Source organism: Pleurodeles waltl, chromosome 10 (genome assembly GCF_031143425.1).
Source record: "Pleurodeles waltl isolate 20211129_DDA chromosome 10, aPleWal1.hap1.20221129, whole genome shotgun sequence".
Lineage (NCBI taxonomy): Eukaryota > Metazoa > Chordata > Amphibia > Caudata > Salamandridae > Pleurodeles > Pleurodeles waltl.
Window position 1 is genome coordinate 298,481,770 of NC_090449.1, and position 19,569 is coordinate 298,501,338.

General features: G+C 47.5%; 1 protein-coding gene across 1 annotated transcript in view; it reads right to left on the reverse strand.

Moving 5' to 3' along the window:
* CREBBP (CREB binding protein) overlaps positions 1-19,569 on the reverse strand; it is a 1,321,122-nt gene that overhangs the window by 775,471 nt on the left and 526,082 nt on the right. The window lies entirely within an intron of this gene.

Here is a 19,569-nt window from a genome sequence, read left to right on the forward strand (position 1 = left end):
GTGTGTGTGGGGGGGGGGGGTTGTTTGGGGGTTGTGTGTGTGGGGATGGTTGTGTGGGGGGTTGTGTGGGGGGATTGTGAGTGTGGGGTTGTGTGTGGGGGGGGTTGAGTGTGGGGGGGGTGTGTGTGTGCAGGGAGAAGAAAATTAGTTACTTACCTGTAACTGCAGTTCTCCAGTATTGGTATCTTTCATAGATTCACATGCTTGAATCATCCCCGTCGTTGAGGTGGGAGCCTCACGGTAAACTTAAATATATAAAAAGCAGTAAGTCAGTAAAAATAAAACCAGTAGGCCCAAGTAGGCCTCATAAGGTATTTTACAGTCTATCCACTTTGTTTTGTGAAAAGACCCAAACTTGAGTATCAACCAATCAGGATTCAGCCCCTCCCAAACACTCCCAACAGAGGCTGAATTCCCTCAGATTTTCTATTAGGAGTGTGAAGTTTAATATCTGTATAATAGGGGAGCCTCTGAGGGGAGGAGGGTGGGTCGCATGTGAATCTATGAAAGATACCAATACTGGAGAACTGCAGTTACAGGTAAGTAACTAATTTTCTTCTCCAGTATTGGATCTTTCATAGATTCACATGCTTGAATCCGAGTAACGAGCAGTAATGTTTTCTTACTTACTGAATTACATTGACTGTAATTCCATCGTAATTCTATACGTGATGTGATTCACATTAGTTCAGTTTTAAATATGCACTTACATATAATTATATTTATATTCACAAACATACGAATATAAAAGCAATAAAATGTGTGTGGCAAGAAATCCTGACACAGTTTATGCTATTATTATGGAGAATACGACACCTTAAACAGTAGAAGAAAATGAACCATTAATGACCATACCTCGAGTGTGGTGGTGGGATGTGTAAGAGGCTCACCTTAACGAAATAGATGCCTCAGCACTGCTTGTCCCACTGCTGTATCGACCTGGTTTGTCTCCTCTAGACAGTAATGTCTTGTAAATGTGTGTTGGCTGGACCATGTTGCTGCTCTACAGATGCTATGTAGTGGTACACCTGCAAAGAGTGCCGCTGAAGTGGCTACCGATCTTGTAGAGTGGGCTCTCACCTTGGTGTGGAGCGGCTTTCCTGCTTTTGAATGGCAGAATTGAATCGCCAGGCCAATCCATCTTGCTAAAGTCTGTTTGGACACCGCGTGTCCCTTCTTTGTTCCGCCGAATGCTACAAATAATTGATCCAACTGGCGGATGGCCTGAGTTTTCTGTAGATAAAACTTTAAACATCTTTTAATATCGAGAGAATGTAATGTTTTTTCCGCCACTGTTTGCGGATTTGGAAAAAAGGTTTTTAAGATGACTGGTTCATTTAAATGAAATGTTGAGGGAACTTTCGGAATGAATTTAGGATTTGTCCGCAGGATGACACCTGAGTTTGTAAACTGGAGGAACGGCTGTTTGATGGTGAAAGCCTGAATGTCACTGACTCTTTTTGCCGAAGTAAGAGCTAACAGTAACGCTGTTTTCCATGCGAGGAATTTTAGGTCAGCTTTGTGGATCGGCTCAAAAGGAGCTTTCATGAGTTGCATCAACACAACATTCAATGACCATAGAGGCGGGGGTTTCCTAATTGGCGGGAAGACCCGAAAAAGGCCCTTCATAAATTGTTTGACAATTCTTGTGGAACACAAAGAGAGTCTATCTGGTGATCTGCGGTATCTGGAGATTGCTGCCAGATGTACCCGTATGGAAGAATATGCAAGTCCTGATTTTGCCAGGAGCAGGAGATATGGAAGTATCTGTTCCGGAGTAGAAGATAAAGGATGTATATTTTCCGCTGCACACCAAACACAAAACCGTTTCCATTTAAGTCTATAGGTTTTGTTGGTAGTGTCAGCTCTAGCTTTTGCTAAGATGTCTCTACACTCTGGGGAGATTTAGAGATTTAAGTATTCATTGTGTTCAGGAGCCAAGCCGACAAATGAAGAGACGACGGATGTGGGTGTGTGACTTGTCCCTGGTGCATCGTTAAAAGAGTCGGACTCTGTCTGAGTGGTAGATGTGGTCGTTCGGAGAGCATGAGGAGCTCCGTATACCATATTTGTCTGGGCCATCTGGGAGCTATGAGTAGAAGTCGACACCCCTCCGTCTTCATTTTTCTGATGACTCTCGGAATGAGCGGGATCGGAGGAAAAGCGTAGGCATAAACTCCTGACCATCTCATCGAAAACGCATTCCCCCACGAATCTTTTTGGGGAAGCCAACTTGCGTAGAACTGGCATGTCTTGTTCTCGAGAGTGGCAAATAGGTCTAAGTTTGGTTTGCCCCATAATAGAAACAGGCCATTGAGAGTTTTCTGGTCTAGCTCCCACTCGTGATAAGGAATTACTGTCCTGCTCAAGGTGTCTGCTAGAACATTGATCTGTCCTGGCACATGCTCCGCTTTTAGTGAAATATTGTGTTTGATGGCCCATGTCCAAATTTGTTGGGCTAGCTGCGAGAGTTGTAGGGACCTTGTGCCTCCTTGCTTGTTTAGATAAAACATGCTGGTCATGTTGTCCGTCCGGATTAAGACGCTTGAACATTGTATCTTTGGCAAGAAAGCTTTTAGAGCTAAGTGTATTGCTTTGAGTTCTAGATAATTGATGTGGAGCTGGCTCTCTTGCTGATTCCAGATTCCGCTGATTTGCAGGTCCTGGCAATGTGCACCCCATCCTTCGAGAGAGGCATCCGTTGTTACTATGTAACTTGGTGTTTGAAGAAGAAAAGACAGCCCTTTTGAGAAATTGGTTGGAGTCGCCCACCACCTCATAGTGTTCTTCATTAGAGGCGTTATGCGAATCTTGTCTTCGAAGGAGCCGAGGACCTGTGTCCATTGTATGTCCAATTGCTCTTGCAGGGGTCGCATATGGAGCCTGCAATCTGGGACTAGCGGAATGCACGATGATATCATTCCGAGCAATGATTTGTAGATGCGGACTGAAACAAACTTTTTTCTGGATAGGTTGTCTGCCAACGAGGTTAACTTTTGTTTCCTCTCGTGTGATGGGTACGCTTTGCTGCGTACTGTGTCCAAAATTGCTCCCAAGAAACTCAATTCTTGTTTGGGGTATATCTGAGATTTCTGGTAGTTGACTACAAACCCCAGGCTGTGTAACAAATGAAGGCAATAGGAAATATGATTTGTTACTTGGAATTTTGAGGGTGCCTTTATAAGCCAGTCGTCCAGGTAAGGGAAGACCTGGATACCTGCCTGGCGAAGATGTGCTGCTACTGGAGCTAGCATTTTTGTGAAGATTCTGGGGGCTGATTTGAGACCGAATGGTAGAACCCGGAATTGGAGGTGCATACTTCCTACCCTGAACCTTAAAAATTTGCGATGGTTGCGATATATGGGGATATGAAAATAAGCATCCTGGAGGTCTAGGGATGCCATCCAATCTCCCGTGTTTAAGAGACGCAGGACATCCTGCAACGTTACCATCCTGAACGATTGTTTCTTTAGAAACTTGTTTAGTGCTCTCAAGTCCAGGATGGGGCGCCAGTCTCCTGAGGGTTTCTTGAGAAGGAAAAACCGAGAATAGAATCCCTTGTTCCTTTGAGATAAAGGGACTGGTTCTATTGCTCCTTTTGTTAGCATTATCCTTACTTCCCTGAGAAGTTGGCTCAACCTCAGAGGCGGTGTACCCGATGGAGGGACACTCAGTGGTGTTTGGATGAATTCCAGAGTATGACCTCTGGTCACCACATCTAGTACCCATCTGTCCGATGTTATAGCCTTCCACTTGGGGAAATAAGAATTGATGCGACCTCCGACCTTCAATATTGATTGGGGAGGTGTTGAGATTATCCGCTGGTCATTGCTTTCTGCCTGTATCTCTTGCTCGGGCAGCTCCTCTTCCTCTAGCCGGATGTTTGTAAGCTGCGGCTGGTGGTAATCGATAATGCTGCTGTTGTTGATGGTGCTGATGTCCTGGTCCTGTGGAGGAAGATGTATATTGTGACCTGTATTGTTGGTATCCACCTCGAAAGGAGTAATTACCTCTACCCCTTGCTCCACGAAAAGGTAGTTTTTTATATTGCAGGGTACCTAGGGATTTTGCCGTATCGGTATCCGTCTTGATAGCCTGCAGCATATCATCGACATGTTTGCCAAACAAACTCTCTCCATCGAAGGGCATGTCGAGAACACGAGTCTGGACTTCTGGTCTGAATGAAGTAGCTTTAAGCCACCCTTGTCTGCGCAGGACTGCTGCTCCAGCTAATTGTCGAAAGCCAGTGAGGGAAATATCTATTGCACTGTCTATTATCTCTGCGGAAACCCTTTCTCCCTCCTGCAAGACCTTTTTAGCCTCCACCTTGAGATCTTCTGGCAGTGAATCTACAAAAACGGACATGTCTGCCCACATCTGCCGATCGTACCTTCCCAGGATGGCGAGCGAATTTGCCGCCTTGACCGTTACTGCAGCAACCGAGGAGAATTTCTTACCGATATTGTTTAGTCTCCTTCCCTCTTTGTCTGGGGGAGACGCAATAGGTGTGGAGGGGTTTTTGGATCGTCGTTGAGCCGCCTGTGATATAACCGAGTCAGGTTTCGGTTGTGAGACTAAACAGGCCGGAGAATCATCTGGGGCCTTGTATTTTTTCTCTAGCCTTGGCATTTGTGAAGGCACTGTTGCCGGGTTTTTCATTGCCTTCAAACCCTCCTGCCATAAGAAATCCACAATAGGTATGGCTCTTACAGATCTCTTTGATGGCTCTTTAAAGTCATACAAAAAACACTCAGTTTCATGGGAAACAATTTCCAGGCCAAAATGTTTCGCCGCTCTCTCTATGATATTATGGAAACCTCCTATGTCTTCTGGAGGAGAATCCACTGGAGCTGCTGGAGGTGGAGATGGTGTGGGAACGAGATAGTCGTCCCATTCACTAGCCGCTGAATCTGCTAGCTCGCCCTCTTCCCTTTCGTCGTCCGACGAGAGGTAAGCTTCCAGAGCTTGGCTAGTTACAGGTCTACTAGCCTGTGGCGTTTCGGAAACATTAGTAGTTTGAGCTTGCTGGTAACTCTGAGGTCTAGGTGGCGTGGACTGAGTTGACGGTGGGAACCTTTTATAGTAGTCCTTCAACATATGTTGTAAATCTGTCACTAATGTGCTAGGCATAGCTAGAGGCGATGGTTGGTTTGCCTGTGGATAAGATGTTGAAGCATAACTATGCTGGTAATGTTGATCCTCTTCTTCATCAAACTCTTGACATTTGACATTTAGTTGGGACGGGCTACTAGCTGCCCCAAACATTCCTTGAACGTCATCATCCTCATCGTCTAAAAGATGTTGCGGTGGGTATGGCAGCACCTTACTTGGTGATGTATGCATCGGCAAAATGTCAGATGGCTTGTCCCCTATATTAATAAGGGAAAGGGGTAAGAATCTGGTGGAGTCCTCATGATGGTATGAGGAATGAGCTGGTGAAATGTCCAAAGGTTTGTAAACTGTTAATGCTGTGGTGATCGTCGGATCCATCGTCGACTGTTCCCTCGTCGACTGTTCCCTCGTCGACTGTTCCCTCGTCGACTGTTCCCTCGTCGACTGTTCCCTCGTCGACTGTTCCCTCGTCGACTGTTCCCTCGTCGACTGTTCCCTCGTCGACGGTACTGTCGTCAACTGTACTGTCGTCGACGGGTCTCTCGTCGACGCTTCCGTCCATGACTGCGTCTTTTCCTTAGTCGACGGTCCCTTCGTCGACGGGTATTTTAGCGACGACGGTCGCTTCGCCGACGTAGTTTGCGTAGATGGGAGTGCCCTGGATGATTTGTGAACCCAGGAGGCCTCCGCTGTCGACGATGTGGTTGCCGACGAAGCTCTTTTGAAGATTTTTGCAGTAATAATCGTCGTCTATGACAAAGGCGACGACGTCATAATCATCGGTGAGGATGGTGTTGTGAACGTCGACGATACCGTGGTCGCTGTTACCGTCGACACGGTCGTCGACGGGGCGGTCGTCGACGGTTGTTTTTTCACCAAAAAGAGTTTTTCTGACTCTTTTTGTGGTGACAGAGACAGGGATGGTTTCTTTGAGGTGCTTTTCCGGTGTAACGGCGTAGTAGGTTCTGAATGAACCTTTTTTGGTCCATGTTTAACTGCCTCTTCAGTTAAGACTTGTTTAGTCTTTTTGTGCATTTTTCTTGGTGGTTCATCCGCACCTCTATCTCTCTCACCTGTTCTTTTCTGAGGGCGAGAAGTTTGTGGTGACTCTTCGCTGTCTGATGAAGGATGCTCTAAGGCTTTCTGTTTTTGCAGCCATAAGAGAAGTCTACCCTCTCGGTCTTTGAGGGTTTTTTGACTAAAGGTGCGACAGATTTTGCAGTCTCTCACCTTATGGTCTGGATGAAGGCAGTAAATACACTTCTTGTGGGGGTCATCAATATGTAGTCTCTTCTTCCCACAGTTGTCACAGTCTCTGAACAGACCCTTCTTTGCCTTTTCAGACATAGTAAAGTTGTAACTAGTTTCCTGAGAGAAAAAACAATCTTCAGTCAGAAAATAGGAAAAAAACTGAGCAGAGCTCAGGGAGACTCCCTTCACACGACGTGCGGTAGAAAATCTGAGGGAATTCAGCCTCTGTTGGGAGTGTTTGGGAGGGGCTGAATCCTGATTGGTTGATACTCAAGTTTGGGTCTTTTCACAAAACAAAGTGGATAGACTGTAAAATACCTTATGAGGCCTACTTGGGCCTACTGGTTTTATTTTTACTGACTTACTGCTTTTTATATATTTAAGTTTACCGTGAGGCTCCCACCCCGACGACGGGGATGATTCAAGCATGTGAATCTATGAAAGATCCAATACTGGAGAAGTGTGTGAGTATGTGTTTGAGAGAGAGAGTGTTTGCGAGAGAGAGTGTTTGCGAGAGAGAGTGTTTGCGAGAGAGAGTGTTTGCGAGAGAGAGGGTTTGCGAGAGAGAGGGTTTGCGAGAGAGAGGGTTTGCGAGAGAGAGGGTTTGCGAGAGAGAGGGTTTGCGAGAGAGAGGGTTTGCGAGAGAGAGGGTTTGCGAGAGAGAGGGTTTGCGAGAGAGAGGGTTTGCGAGAGAGAGGGTTTGCGAGAGAGAGGGTTTGCGAGAGAGAGGGTTTGCGAGAGAGAGGGTTTGCGAGAGAGAGGGTTTGCGAGAGAGAGGGTTTGCGAGAGAGAGGGTTTGCGAGAGAGAGGGTTTGCGAGAGAGAGGGTTTGCGAGAGAGAGGGTTTGCGAGAGAGAGAGTGTTTGCGAGAGAGAGAGTGTTTGCGAGAGAGAGAGTGTTTGCGAGAGAGAGAGTGTTTGCGAGAGAGAGAGTGTTTGCGAGAGTGTGTGTTTGTGAGAGTGTGTGTTTGCGAGAGTGTGTGTTTGCGAGAGTGTGTGTTTGAGAGTGTGTGTGTTTGAGTGTGTGTGTCAAGGACACACCAAAGCAGTTTTTGTGGCTGTGGTCAATGGCGGGGCAGAGGACTGAGCTTTAACGTTGTCCATGATGCCTTGAATGCATTACACCACCTACCAGCACACAGAAGCCGTGCCTTTGAGTATCAAGACCCAGTGTGACTCAAGGTGAATAGTCACAATGTGAAGAATCAGCAGTTATCAGTATACATCAGATACCATTCACTATTAGGAAGGTGCAAAATGAAATCTGAAATACATTGATAACAAGGTGGACGATATGTAGAAACAATTAGGGTAACTGAAAAGTTGTAGAGATTGCAGAGAACCAGGCAACAAAGAACAAGGAGGTTTGACAGTGCAAAGTTTTACTTTCCAAGAATATTTAAAGATAAAATCCGTAAAACATTAGAACCCACATTTCAATTGACAGTATGTTAGTGGGCTTACTATGATTAAAATTTGGGAACTACCTTAGTGCATCATATTTCTGGCACTGCATGACATCATGATTTGCAACATCTTTTGCCGTCCACCAGGCTCCATCACCCCCTGAGTTCATACACCTGGCATTTCTAGGAGGTCACTGTCGGGGAAATTACCTAATGCGAAATCCAGAGGTGCAGAGCCTTTTTGGCACAGGACCTATGATCGCCTTCCTAACCACACTGTTTGTTCCAATACCACATGGCAGTGGTGTTATCCATTGACAAAATAGCAGGAAGCCCTTCAACAACCACACACAACAGCAGACGCTTGTTCAGTGACTCCTCCACAGACCAGAGTTCTCTGACCCCCGCCCCCGCCCAAAAGCTCTCCAAGATGACCTCCCCCACCCAGCAGTGGCACATCTGTCACAACTATCAACTATGGCTAAAGAAGGGAGGGCTCTGCTGCTACTCCAACTGCAATCGAGCAGTCATTATTGCAGATCATGTGTAACATTTGAGTGGCATCTGAGAGGTTTCCTCGGTTCTGGGTGACTGAAATTTCAGATTCCACCCGCATAAGTCACGGTGTAGTCAACAAGGAGGATGTAGGCAAAGAAGCCCCAGAGCTTCCCTTACAGAGATCCAGCATCATTGCTGAAACATCAGGATCATACCCAGACTGTCCTGGACATGTTGCAAGAGAGGGAAAGCCCTAAACTGAACCATATGCAGGGCAGCTTCAATTAAATGAAGCTTCTGAGGAGCCATCAGGTGTGACTTCAGCTCATCCATCATAAAGTCACAACAATGTGAAGAGGTCTGCTTTCGTCTGGAGGTGTTCAACAACTGACTGTAGCAAGTCTGTCTTCAACAGCCAGTTGTCAAGGTAGAGGAAAACTGGTATCCCCAACCTCCGGATATGGGCCGTAACTACCAACATTAATTCCTTTCACATCAGAGAAGCACTGGTAAGGCCAAAGGGATGAATTGTACACAGAAAATGCTCCTGGTCTACCTTAAACCGTAAGTAACATCTGTGGGACTGCAGGGAGGGTATATGAAATATGAGTCCTGGAGGCCCAAGGGCAACATTCAGGAGCTCAGGCCCAAGGGCAGACAGAATCTAAGCCAGTACGAGTATCAGAAGGAAGGCATTCAGAGGATGAAGATTTAAGATGGGTAGGTGGCCTGTATCCTTCTTTGACACAAGTAAATAGTGAGTGTAGCAACCCTCTAAGATTTCCAAGTTCAGAACCAAATGGATGGCTCTTTTGGAGAGTAAAACTTGCACTTCCTGTTACAGAATTGACATATGATCCCCCTAAGATTTGCTGTGGGGGTAATGTTCGGCAGAGCAGATGGAAATGGGTCATGGATTGCCACTCTGGGAGAAAGTGCGGAATCCTGTTTCCCACAGAGCGATTGTGAGCCGCTAATTGCAAGCTAAAGCAATTCGGTGGCGGTTGCCACAGAGGAAGATGACAAGGAAGACTGGTGCCCTCAGTGGCCTGCATGATGTCTGCCTAATGAGTGTCCCATGCCTCCAAAGGACTAACTGATTACAGCACAGGCGGGCAGGAGAGATGAAGCCTATACACCAGCTCCATAGATTAGCCTTCGAATTTCCTATACCGGAGAAGAAACTGTTTGGAAAGGGAGCAAAAGAAGCAGATAATGTGTTGCAGCTCAACTCTACTTGAAACATTCCAAATCAGATTAAGGTTTTACACAGAAAACAAAGGCACATCCTGAGCGCGGACTGTATGTCTCCATCAAATCCCATGGACTGCATCCACATAGGGCAGCGGAGCACCACACTAGTGCCAACTGCCTTTCCCAGACAATCATTAGTATCAAAGATAGCACAAATCACATATCTGTCCCGATCTTAACCATCCATGATTTGTACCAAGGATGCATTAAGGCCTTCCGGGACCACTGACGAGATCTCTCAGGCCAGGGCTCAAAGGGCATTATGTATACCTAACCAACAAGCAAATTGACCTCAGTGCTGGCTGGCTGAAAAGAAGGAATGGTTTCTTACCTGTAACTCCAGTTCTCTCGTAGGGGTATTTCCATGATAGTCATAAGCACTGAATAGTTACGCGCGCCTGGGGGACCCCGGAGCACTGATGTGAAGTATATTCTTAAGTGCAGATACCAGCCCTTTGAAGAAAGGTCTGTCAAAACCACTTAAGAATACACTGTGCAGCCTATGTGAACAGCTACACAGGCCAAATTGTTGAAAAGAAAACAGCTGTATTGTAAATTCACGTTCAAACACTCATTTATTCTAGAAATGCAATAAAAAATACATTCTCATACTTTATTTACACCTCCCATGAGAATAAAACAATGCAGGGCAGCGTAGCCCATAGGCTGCCATTATACAGAATGTAAATAGAGCTGTGCCTTTAAGTAAAGTCTTCCTGTATCCCATCATGCACAGCAAAAGGCAGTTGCCTCAGTTCTTTTTGAGGGCTTGTAACCTGACATGAAGGAACAAAACATTAGTTGGAGTACCAACATCGATACTACTATGGCAACTTTTCTTATGTCAACTCCACCGGGGAGGAGGGAGGGTTGCTTATGACTATCATGGAAATACCCCTACGAGAGAACTGGAGTTACAGGTAAGAAACCATTCCTTCTCTCGTAGGGGATTTCCATGTATAGTCATAAGCACTGAATAGACTAGCAAGCCCATCCCCATAACCGTGGCGGAGTAGACAAAGTAATACTGAAAAAACATTAATCATGCAAATAAATTCTTAAGCGAGGCCTGTCCAACCTGCGCATCTGCCCTAGCGTCTTTGTATCAAGGCAGTAATGCTGTGTAAAGGTATGGACCGATTTCCAAGTGGCTGCTTTGCATATCTCAGCCAAAGGGATATTTCTCATTAAGGCCGCAGTAGCTGCCTTCCCTCTAGTAGAATGGGCTTTTGTCCTGCCACCAAGAGATTTGTTCGCTAACTGATAACACAACAGTATACATGAAACAATCCATCTGGATAATGATTGCTTAGACGTGCCCAACCCTGTTCTAACTGGGCCATAGTTAGCAAAGAGCTGCTGTGATTTACGCAAGCATTTTGTCCTGTCCAAGTAAAATTTCAAAACCCGCTTTACATCCAGGGAATGCAGGGTTCTCTCGGCAGGGGTAGTTGGATTTTGAAAGAAAGTTGGTAATGAAATGGTTTGGTTCACATGAAAGTCGGAAATGACTTTAGGCAAAACATTTTGGATGCATCCTCATCACTACTTTCGCAGAATGAAAGATTGTGTAGGGTTCTTGAGCACAAAGGGCCTGGATTTCGCTGACCCTACGCCCTGATGTGATTGCAACCAGAAAAGCAGTTTTCCACGTGAGATGTTGAAGTGATGCTTTATGTATTGGCTCGAACGGAGGTAACATCAGACGCGAGAGGACAACATTCAGTTCCCAAGGAGGAGATGGTCTCCTAATGGGAGGGAAGACCTTTTTTAAGCCCACCAGGAAGTCCTTGATAATTGGGATCCTAAAAAAGGAGGGTTGAGCGGGGCTCTTTCTATATGCCGTTAGAGCCGCCGAGTGCACTTTTATTGATGTCAATTGTAAACCCGATTTTGCCAAACTGAGCAAGTATGGCAAGATAGTTTCCTCTCCGCAGGATATCGGGTCAACGTTGTTGTCCAAACACCACACACAGAATGTTTTCCACTTGCATGCATAAGCCGATCGTGTGGAAGGGCGCTTTGCTTCCCTTAGGATTTTCATACAGTCCTGAGGTAAGTTCAAGTGTCCATATTGCACTAACTCAGGAGCCATGCTGTCAAACTCAACGATGAGAGGTTGGGATGACATATCTGCCCTCAGAACTTCGTGAGAAGGTCCGGACGATGAGGCAGTCTGATGTGTGGCTTGAGTGACCAGTGAAGAAGGTCGGGGAACCACCATTGGCGGGGCCATTCTGGAGCAATTAGAATCATTTTGGATTGAGCATTGGATAGCTTCTGGAGGACTGCCGGTATCAGGGGAAGCGGTGGAAAGGCATAAAGAAATGCTCCTGACCAGTTTATCCACAGGGCATTCCCCAGCTTCCCTGGATGGTAATATCTGGAGGCGAAGCTTTGGCATTTTTTGTTTTCTAGGGTTGTGAATAGGTCTATAGAGGGGGTACCCCATAGTGCGAAAATGGAACGAACGACATCGTCGTGTAATACCCATTCGTGGTTCTCGTCCATTACGCGGCTGAGAGCATCCGCTTGAACATTCTGCCTGCCCGGCAGGTGAGTTGCCACTAACGACAGGTTGCTGGCTAGAAGCCAATGCCAGATTGTCTGAGCCTCCCTGGACAATATCCTGGACCTGGTGCCTCCTTGTTTGTTTACGTAATACATGGTGGCCACGTTGTCTGTCTGGAGGAGGAGAGTTTCCGTTTTCAGAGAAGGTAGGAAGGCCTTGAGCACAAGATGGACTGCGCGAAGCTCCAGCAGGTTGATTTGATAGAGACTCTCTCTCTCTCTGTGACCACTTGCCTTGGACTCGAAGATGATCCATGTGCGCTCCCCATCCGAGCAGCAATGCATCTGTTACGATGGTTTGAGCTGGAGTCTGTTGCTGGAAAGGAATCCCCACCAAAAGATTGTTGGTTGAACACCACCACTTGAGGGATTGTAGGGCGTTGGGAGAAAGAAGGACTCTCCTCTCACAATTGTCTATCAGTTGGCACCATTGATCCTCCAAGCACTCCTGTAAGGGTCTCATATGGAGGCGAGCATTGGGAACGAGATGGATACAAGACGCCATTGAGCCCAGTAGAGAGGATATTACTCTTGCAGTGGTCTGTGGTGTTCTCTCTAGTAGTTTGCACTTTTGTAGAATCGATAATCGTTGTTCCTCCGAAGGAAACACCTTTCCTTGATTGGTATCTATAATGGCCCCTAAGTAGTGCAGCCTCTGAACAGGCGTTGCTGTGGACTTGAGAAGATTGACTTGAAGACTGAGATTCTGGAGTAGCTGTTGAGCCCAGTTGAAATGTTGTTGAGCCTCTAGATAGTTGGAGGCCTTTATGAGCCAATCGTCTAGATAGGGGTAGACAAATATTCAATGCTTCCTCAAATGGGCGGTACCACCGCCATGCATTTGGAAAAGGTTCTCAGTGCTGATTTAAAGCCGAAGGGTAGAACCGCAAATTGGTAATGACTTTTGCCGACGGTGAACCTTATGAATTTTCGATGTTTCTCGCTCACCGGAATGTGAAAATAAGCGTCGCGAAGATCTATCGCGCAGAGCCAGTCGCCCTGACGAAGTTGCGGGTAAATTTGGTGTAAGGATAGCATCCTGAATTTCTATCTGCGAATCCACTTGTTTGCTGTCCTTAGGTCTAGAATGGGACGAAGCTCTTGTTTGTCCTTCTTTGGCACTAGAAAATACCTTGAATAAATCCCTTTCCCGCGCTGATTGATCGGGATGGGCTCTATTGCTCTTTTGGCTGGTTTGGGTGGAACAGATGGAGGAGGACTGATGAATCTGAGAGCGTAACCATTTTGCACAATATTCAATACCCAGGCGTCTGATGTGATGCGTAGCCACTCGTCCAGATGATTTGAGATACTTCCCCCTACCGGAGTGGATAACGGAGGAGGGGGAAGCGAAGATTCAGGGCTTAGACGCGGGAGCCTGGCGAGTTGCCCGAGTTTGCGGCGTGGAACGACCCCTTGTCGACTTTTGCTGTGTTGAGAAGGCCCTTTGATGCTGTTGTTGCTGCTGGGGACGTGAGGACATCCAGTGTGGTGTCTGATACCTGTGGGTAAATAGACTTCGCTGGTAGGGACGGAATACTTTTCGTTGTTCCTTTGGGCGTTCGATGCCTACCGCTTTTAAAGTGTCTAGCTCAGACTTCATTCTTGACATCTCGTCATCGGCATGAGAGACGAACAAGGTGGAGCCTGAGAATGGTAAATTCTGAATTCTCTGCTGTGCCTCTGGTTTGAGAGATGTTAATCGCAACCAAGCGTGTCGTCATAAAGCTACTCCATGAGCGTAGTTATGTGCCGACAGCCCCGAAGAATCAGCAGCAGCGCTTATCACCTGGTTGGAAACCATGGCACCCTCACCCACGACCTCCAAGAAATCTTCCCTTTTGTCTTTGGGTAGGTGCTCCGCAAACTGTAACATGGAGTCCCAAATAGCACAATCGTATCTTCCTAGTAAAGCAGTAGCACTGGCTGCTTTCATTGTGATGGCTGCGGTAGAACATACTTTTCGGCCTGCGGCATCGATCTTTCTATTCTCCTTGTCCGGAGGCGAGGAGGAAGACGGAGATGTAGAGTGTAATTTCTTTGCCGCTACTATAACCACCGAGTCCGGCACTGGGTCCGACCTTAGGAATAGAGGGTCTTGTTCCGGTGGGCGATACTTTTTAATAAGCCTGGAAGGAGCAGATTTCGTTGTGGCCGGTGTCAGAAAAATATCCATTGCCGGTTCAAGAAGACCCGGGACCAGTGGAAGTAAAGGTCTTGAGGATTGCTCTCTGGTGTAAAGTCTCGAAGATCACCGACGTCGATGGGGCGGGTACCGCCAGCGGGATATTTAGTTTAGTCGCCCCGCGCACTAGGACCTCTTGGAAGGTATTCACGTCATCTATGGGGGACACCCTCGGTGACGGTGAGTCCGACAGGGTTGGAGAGTAATCCTGTGTAGACGAAGAGGAATGTCTATGACGTGAATGTGAAGATCTCTGAAGTGACTCATGTCGATGGTGCCGAGAGGAAGACGAACGTCTAGAGGAATGCCTGGAATGTCTTATGGATTCCGCTGGAGTCACCGGCACAGACTCTGAAGGGGGAGCCGGAAGAGGAGCCGTAGGTGTTACCGGTGTCTGCGGCAACGGCGGCTGTTGAGGAGACTTCTGAGGCGAAGCTGGAAGAAGGATGAGTGAGGCCGAGGATTTTGAAGTGGTATAAACCCTTCTAGGCCTCTTTGACTGTCGCCTCGATGTCGACACACTCCTCGACGTCGAAGTACGGTGACGGCGGGTGCCTCTTGCCGTTGATCCCCCGCGTCGCTGAGATCCTCTCGACGACGACCGTCCTCGACGTGATGACGGCGAGCACTCTCCCTCGACGCCGATCGTCCTCGTCGCGTCGACCCGGACCCAGATCTTCGACGCCGACAATCCTCGTCGAGTCGACCCGGACCCAGATCTTCTTGACGGCGAGCGTTCACGCCGTCTCCAGGGCGAAACGGCTGCCGACGTTGAGCGATGCTTTTTTCTCGACGGTAAACCGGTCCTCGACGGCGAGCATGTTGGCGCCGTTCCTGGCCTCGACGTCGATGCCCTCGACGTCGTCGGAGACCTATGCCGTTTCTGAGCAGGTCTGGCAGAAGTTGCAGAGGAAACAGGGTGAGTCCTGGTAGAAGACTGACCTTCTCCTCGCTCTGTGGCAGATTGACCACTTCTTCTCCTGTCCTCTCTTGCCTGAAGTCGAATTTTCTCCCTATCACGAAGGGTCCTTCTGGAGAAAGTTCTACAGATGTCACAGGAGTCAGGTTTGTGGCTGTTTTAGCCTGTTTTCTGCCACAAGAAGGATATTTATCAAAAAGTGAAGGCATTCTAAAATAGAAAAACCTGAAATTTCTGTCAGAATTTGACAGAAAAGATTAGCAAATGTTCACTCAATATTAAAAACGTCAAGTGAAATTGAAATTCAAAAGGTTTTAATTGAATTTCTGTCAAAAAAAGGCTTTGTGAGGTAGAGCTCAATGCTTCAGGGTCCTGTCAGAAGGAGCCGGAAAAAAGAACTGAGGCAACTGCCTTTTGCTGTGCATGATGGGATACAGGAAGACTTTACTTTCTTAAAGGCACAGCTCTATTTACATTCTGTATAATGGCAGCCTATGGGCTACGCTGCCCTGCATTGTTTTATTCTCATGGGAGGTGTAAATAAAGTATGAGAATGTATTTTTTATTGCATTTCTAGAATAAATGAGTGTCTGAACGTGAATTTACAATACAGCTGTTTTCTTTTCAACAATTTGTCCTGTGTAGCTGTTCACATAGGCTGCACAGTGTATTCTTAAGTGGTTTTGACAGACCTTTCTTCAAAGGGCTGGTATCTGCACTTAAGAATATACTTCACATCAGTGCTCCGGGGTCCCCGCAGGCGCGCAGAACTATTCAGTGCTTATGACTATACATGGAAATCCCCTACGAGAGAACATCCATTTTCCCGAAAACCTCAATCTCTTAGACTTCCTATCAGGGGGAGTTGTGGGGAAATGACTTGGAGTTAACCATGTTGGTCGAAGCATGATCCACTGGACTTTCAAAAGTAGGATGTTCAGCGAGGAAATCAGGGTGGCCAGGCACTGGTCTGATGTCTGGCCAACTGTGTAGTCACAAGTGGACAAGAACATGGCTTTGATCAAGCACCATTAAAGTGTCAGTGAGAAACTCATTAAAGGGAAGCAATGGCTCAAATATGGCTGGCTCAGGCTCCAAGATTTTCTAAGGCCATTGTCTTAACCTCAATAGAGGGCAGCTGTAGGTCCAGGACTTCAGCTGCAAGTCGAATTACAAATGCAGAGAAAGCACACTCTTCCACTGAGGATCCAAATGGCAATTTCAACCTGTATCAGGGGAATATTAAGCACACTGACATCTTGTAAGTCCATGTAAAAATTATCACAGCAATGAGGAAATAAATAAACCCCAATATAATGGGTGGTGGAAAACAGAATACTAATGCAGACCCTTGGCGGCTGAAAGCAAGCTAGAGGAAGACGGGGCAAAGTGAAATATCCAGAACATGGCCTCTTTAAAGGCTTCAAGCTCTTGCAACATCACTGATTGACCAGGTAATTTGAGGCAAACCGGGACCAACTAAGTGATCTACTTTGCAACTGGAGGTCCAGAGGGAGACCAACTGACACTATGACACCTAATTGCTTTTTAGATAGAGTGACAGAATAGGGTAGTGTCCAGTTTACCCTTCTTGCAAATATGTTTAGATTTTAATTTACCATAGGACTTTGACTGAGAAACTGACCTTTCGGAGAAGCAAGCATGGGAGCGGGTCCACACCCTTGACTTGGAATGGGACTTGCATGAGGCCCACGACTATAAGAGTTCAGCAACGTACAACTTCGCGCCTTGGGTAGCCTTCATGTGCATGAGGGTGCTCTTGACATGACTGAGTTCTGTTGCGAGTCCAAACACCTTAGACGCAACTTGTGCAGGACCATGATCGATATCTGTTTCCAACAGTATAAGAATGGTTTGAAACTTGTAGTTTTTGAAGGAACACAGTTCCATAGGACATTGGATTTTTCTTATTTAAAAGTAGTTCAAAGACCGACGAAATGTGGAGTGGAGCTGAGCATCAGCATCAAAAGGAGTGGAAAGATTTAAAAAAAAAAAAAAAAAAAAAAAAAAAAAAAAAAGACATTGGTGCGCAGTGGTGATTACATGCAGTTCTTGTCCATCATTTCTACGGAAGTAGGGGGTCTGCAAGGAGCTGCACAGTGCCACTTAGTGGCGCACAGGGCAATTACTAAATGTGTCCAGATCCAGTCTGACCTGGGGAACATTAAAGGTGAGGAATCTGCAGACAGAAGTATCCATCAGAAAGCGTCAACAGTGAGACACCTCTGCTGGTTCAGAAAATATAACAGAGACTTTAATGTATATAGTGCTGTAAGGAAATGCCTCCTTGGCATGGTTGCCCCCTGACTTTTTGCCTTTGCTGATGCTATGTTTACAATTGAAAGTGTGCTGAGGCCTGCTAACCAGGCCCCAGCACCAGTGTTCTTTCCCTAACCTGTACTTTTGTATCCACAATTGGCAGACCCTGGCATCCAGATAAGTCCCTTGTAACTGGTACTTCTAGTACCAAGGGCCCTGATGCCAAGGAAGGTCTCTAAGGGCTGCAGCATGTCTTATGCCACCCTGGAGACCTCTCACTCAGCACAGACACACTGCTTGCCAGCTTGTGTGTGCTAGTGAGGACAAAACGAGTAAGTCGACATGGCACTCCCCTCAGGGTGCCATGCCAGCCTCTCACTGCCTATGCAGTATAGGTAAGACACCCCTCTAGCAGGCCTTACAGCCCTAAGGCAGGGTGCACTATACCATAGGTGAGGGTACCAGTGCATGAGCATGGTACCCCTACAGTGTCTAAACAAAACCTTAGACATTGTAAGTGCAGGGTAGCCATAAGAGTATATGGTCTGGGAGTCTGTCAAACACGAACTCCACAGCACCATAATGGCTACACTGAAAACTGGGAAGTTTGGTATCAAACTTCTCAGCACAATAAATGCACACTGATGCTAGTGTACATTTTATTGTAAAATACACCACAGAGGGCACCTTAGAGGTGCCCCCTGAAACTTAACCGACTGTCTGTGTAGGCTGACTAGTTCCAGCAGCCTGCCACACCAGAGACATGTTGCTGGCCCCATGGGGAGAGTGCCTTTGTCACTCTGAGGCCAGTAACAAAGCCTGCACTGGGTGGAGATGCTAACACCTCCCCCAGGCAGGAGCTGTGACACCTGGCGGTGAGCCTCAAAGGCTCACCCCTTTGTCACAGCCCAGCAGGGCACTCCAGCTTAGTGGAGTTGCCCGCCCCCTCCGGCCACGGCCCCCACTTTTGGCGGCAAGGCTGGAGGGAACAAAGAAAGCAACAAGGAGGAGTCACTGGCCAGTCAGGACAGCCCCTAAGGTGTCCTGAACTGAAGTGACTCTAACTTTTAGAAATCCTCCATCTTGCAGATGGAGGATTCCCCCAATAGGGTTAGGATTGTGACCCCCTCCCCTTGGGAGGAGGCACAAAGAGGGTGTACCCACCCTCAGGGCTAGTAGCCATTGGCTACTAACCCCCCAGACCTAAACACGCCCTTAAATTTAGTATTTAAGGGCTACCCTGAACCCTAGAAAATTAGATTCCTGCAACTACAAGAAGAAGGACTGCCTAGCTGAAAACCCCTGCAGAGGAAGACCAGAAGACGACAACTGCCTTGGCTCCAGAAACTCACCGGCCTGTCTCCTGCCTTCCAAAGATCCTGCTCCAGCGACGCCTTCCAAAGGGACCAGCGACCTCGACATCCTCTGAGGACTGCCCCTGCTTCGAAAAGACAAGAAACTCCCGAGGACAGCGGACCTGCTCCAAGAAAAGCTGCAACTTTGTTTCCAGCAGCTTTAAAGAACCCTGCAAGCTCTCCGCAAGAAGCGTGAGACTTGCAACACTGCACCCGGCGACCCCGACTCGGCTGGTGGCGATCCAACACCTCAGGAGGGACCCCAGGACTACTCTAAGACTGAGTACAAAAACCTGTCCCCCCTGAGCCCCCACAGCGCCGCCTGCAGAGGGAATCCCGAGGCTTCCCCTGACCGCGACTCTTTGAATCCTAAGTCCCGACACCTGGGAGAGACCCTGCACCCGCAGCCCCCAGGACCGGAAGGACCGGACTTTCACTGGAGGAGTGACCCCCAGGAGTCCCTCTCCCGTGACCAAGTGGAGGTTTCCCCGAGGAACCCCCCCCCTTGCCTGCCTGCAGCGCTAAAGAGATCCCTAGATCTCCCATTGACTTCCATTACAAACCTGACGCTTGTTTCTACACTGCACCCGGCCGCCCCCGCGCTGCTGAGGGTGAAATTTCTGTGTGGGCTTGTGTCCCCCCCCGGTGCCCTACAAAACCCCCCTGGTCTGCCCTCCGAAGACGCGGGTACTTACCTGCAAGCAGACCGGAACCGGGGCACCCCCTTCTCTCCATTCTAG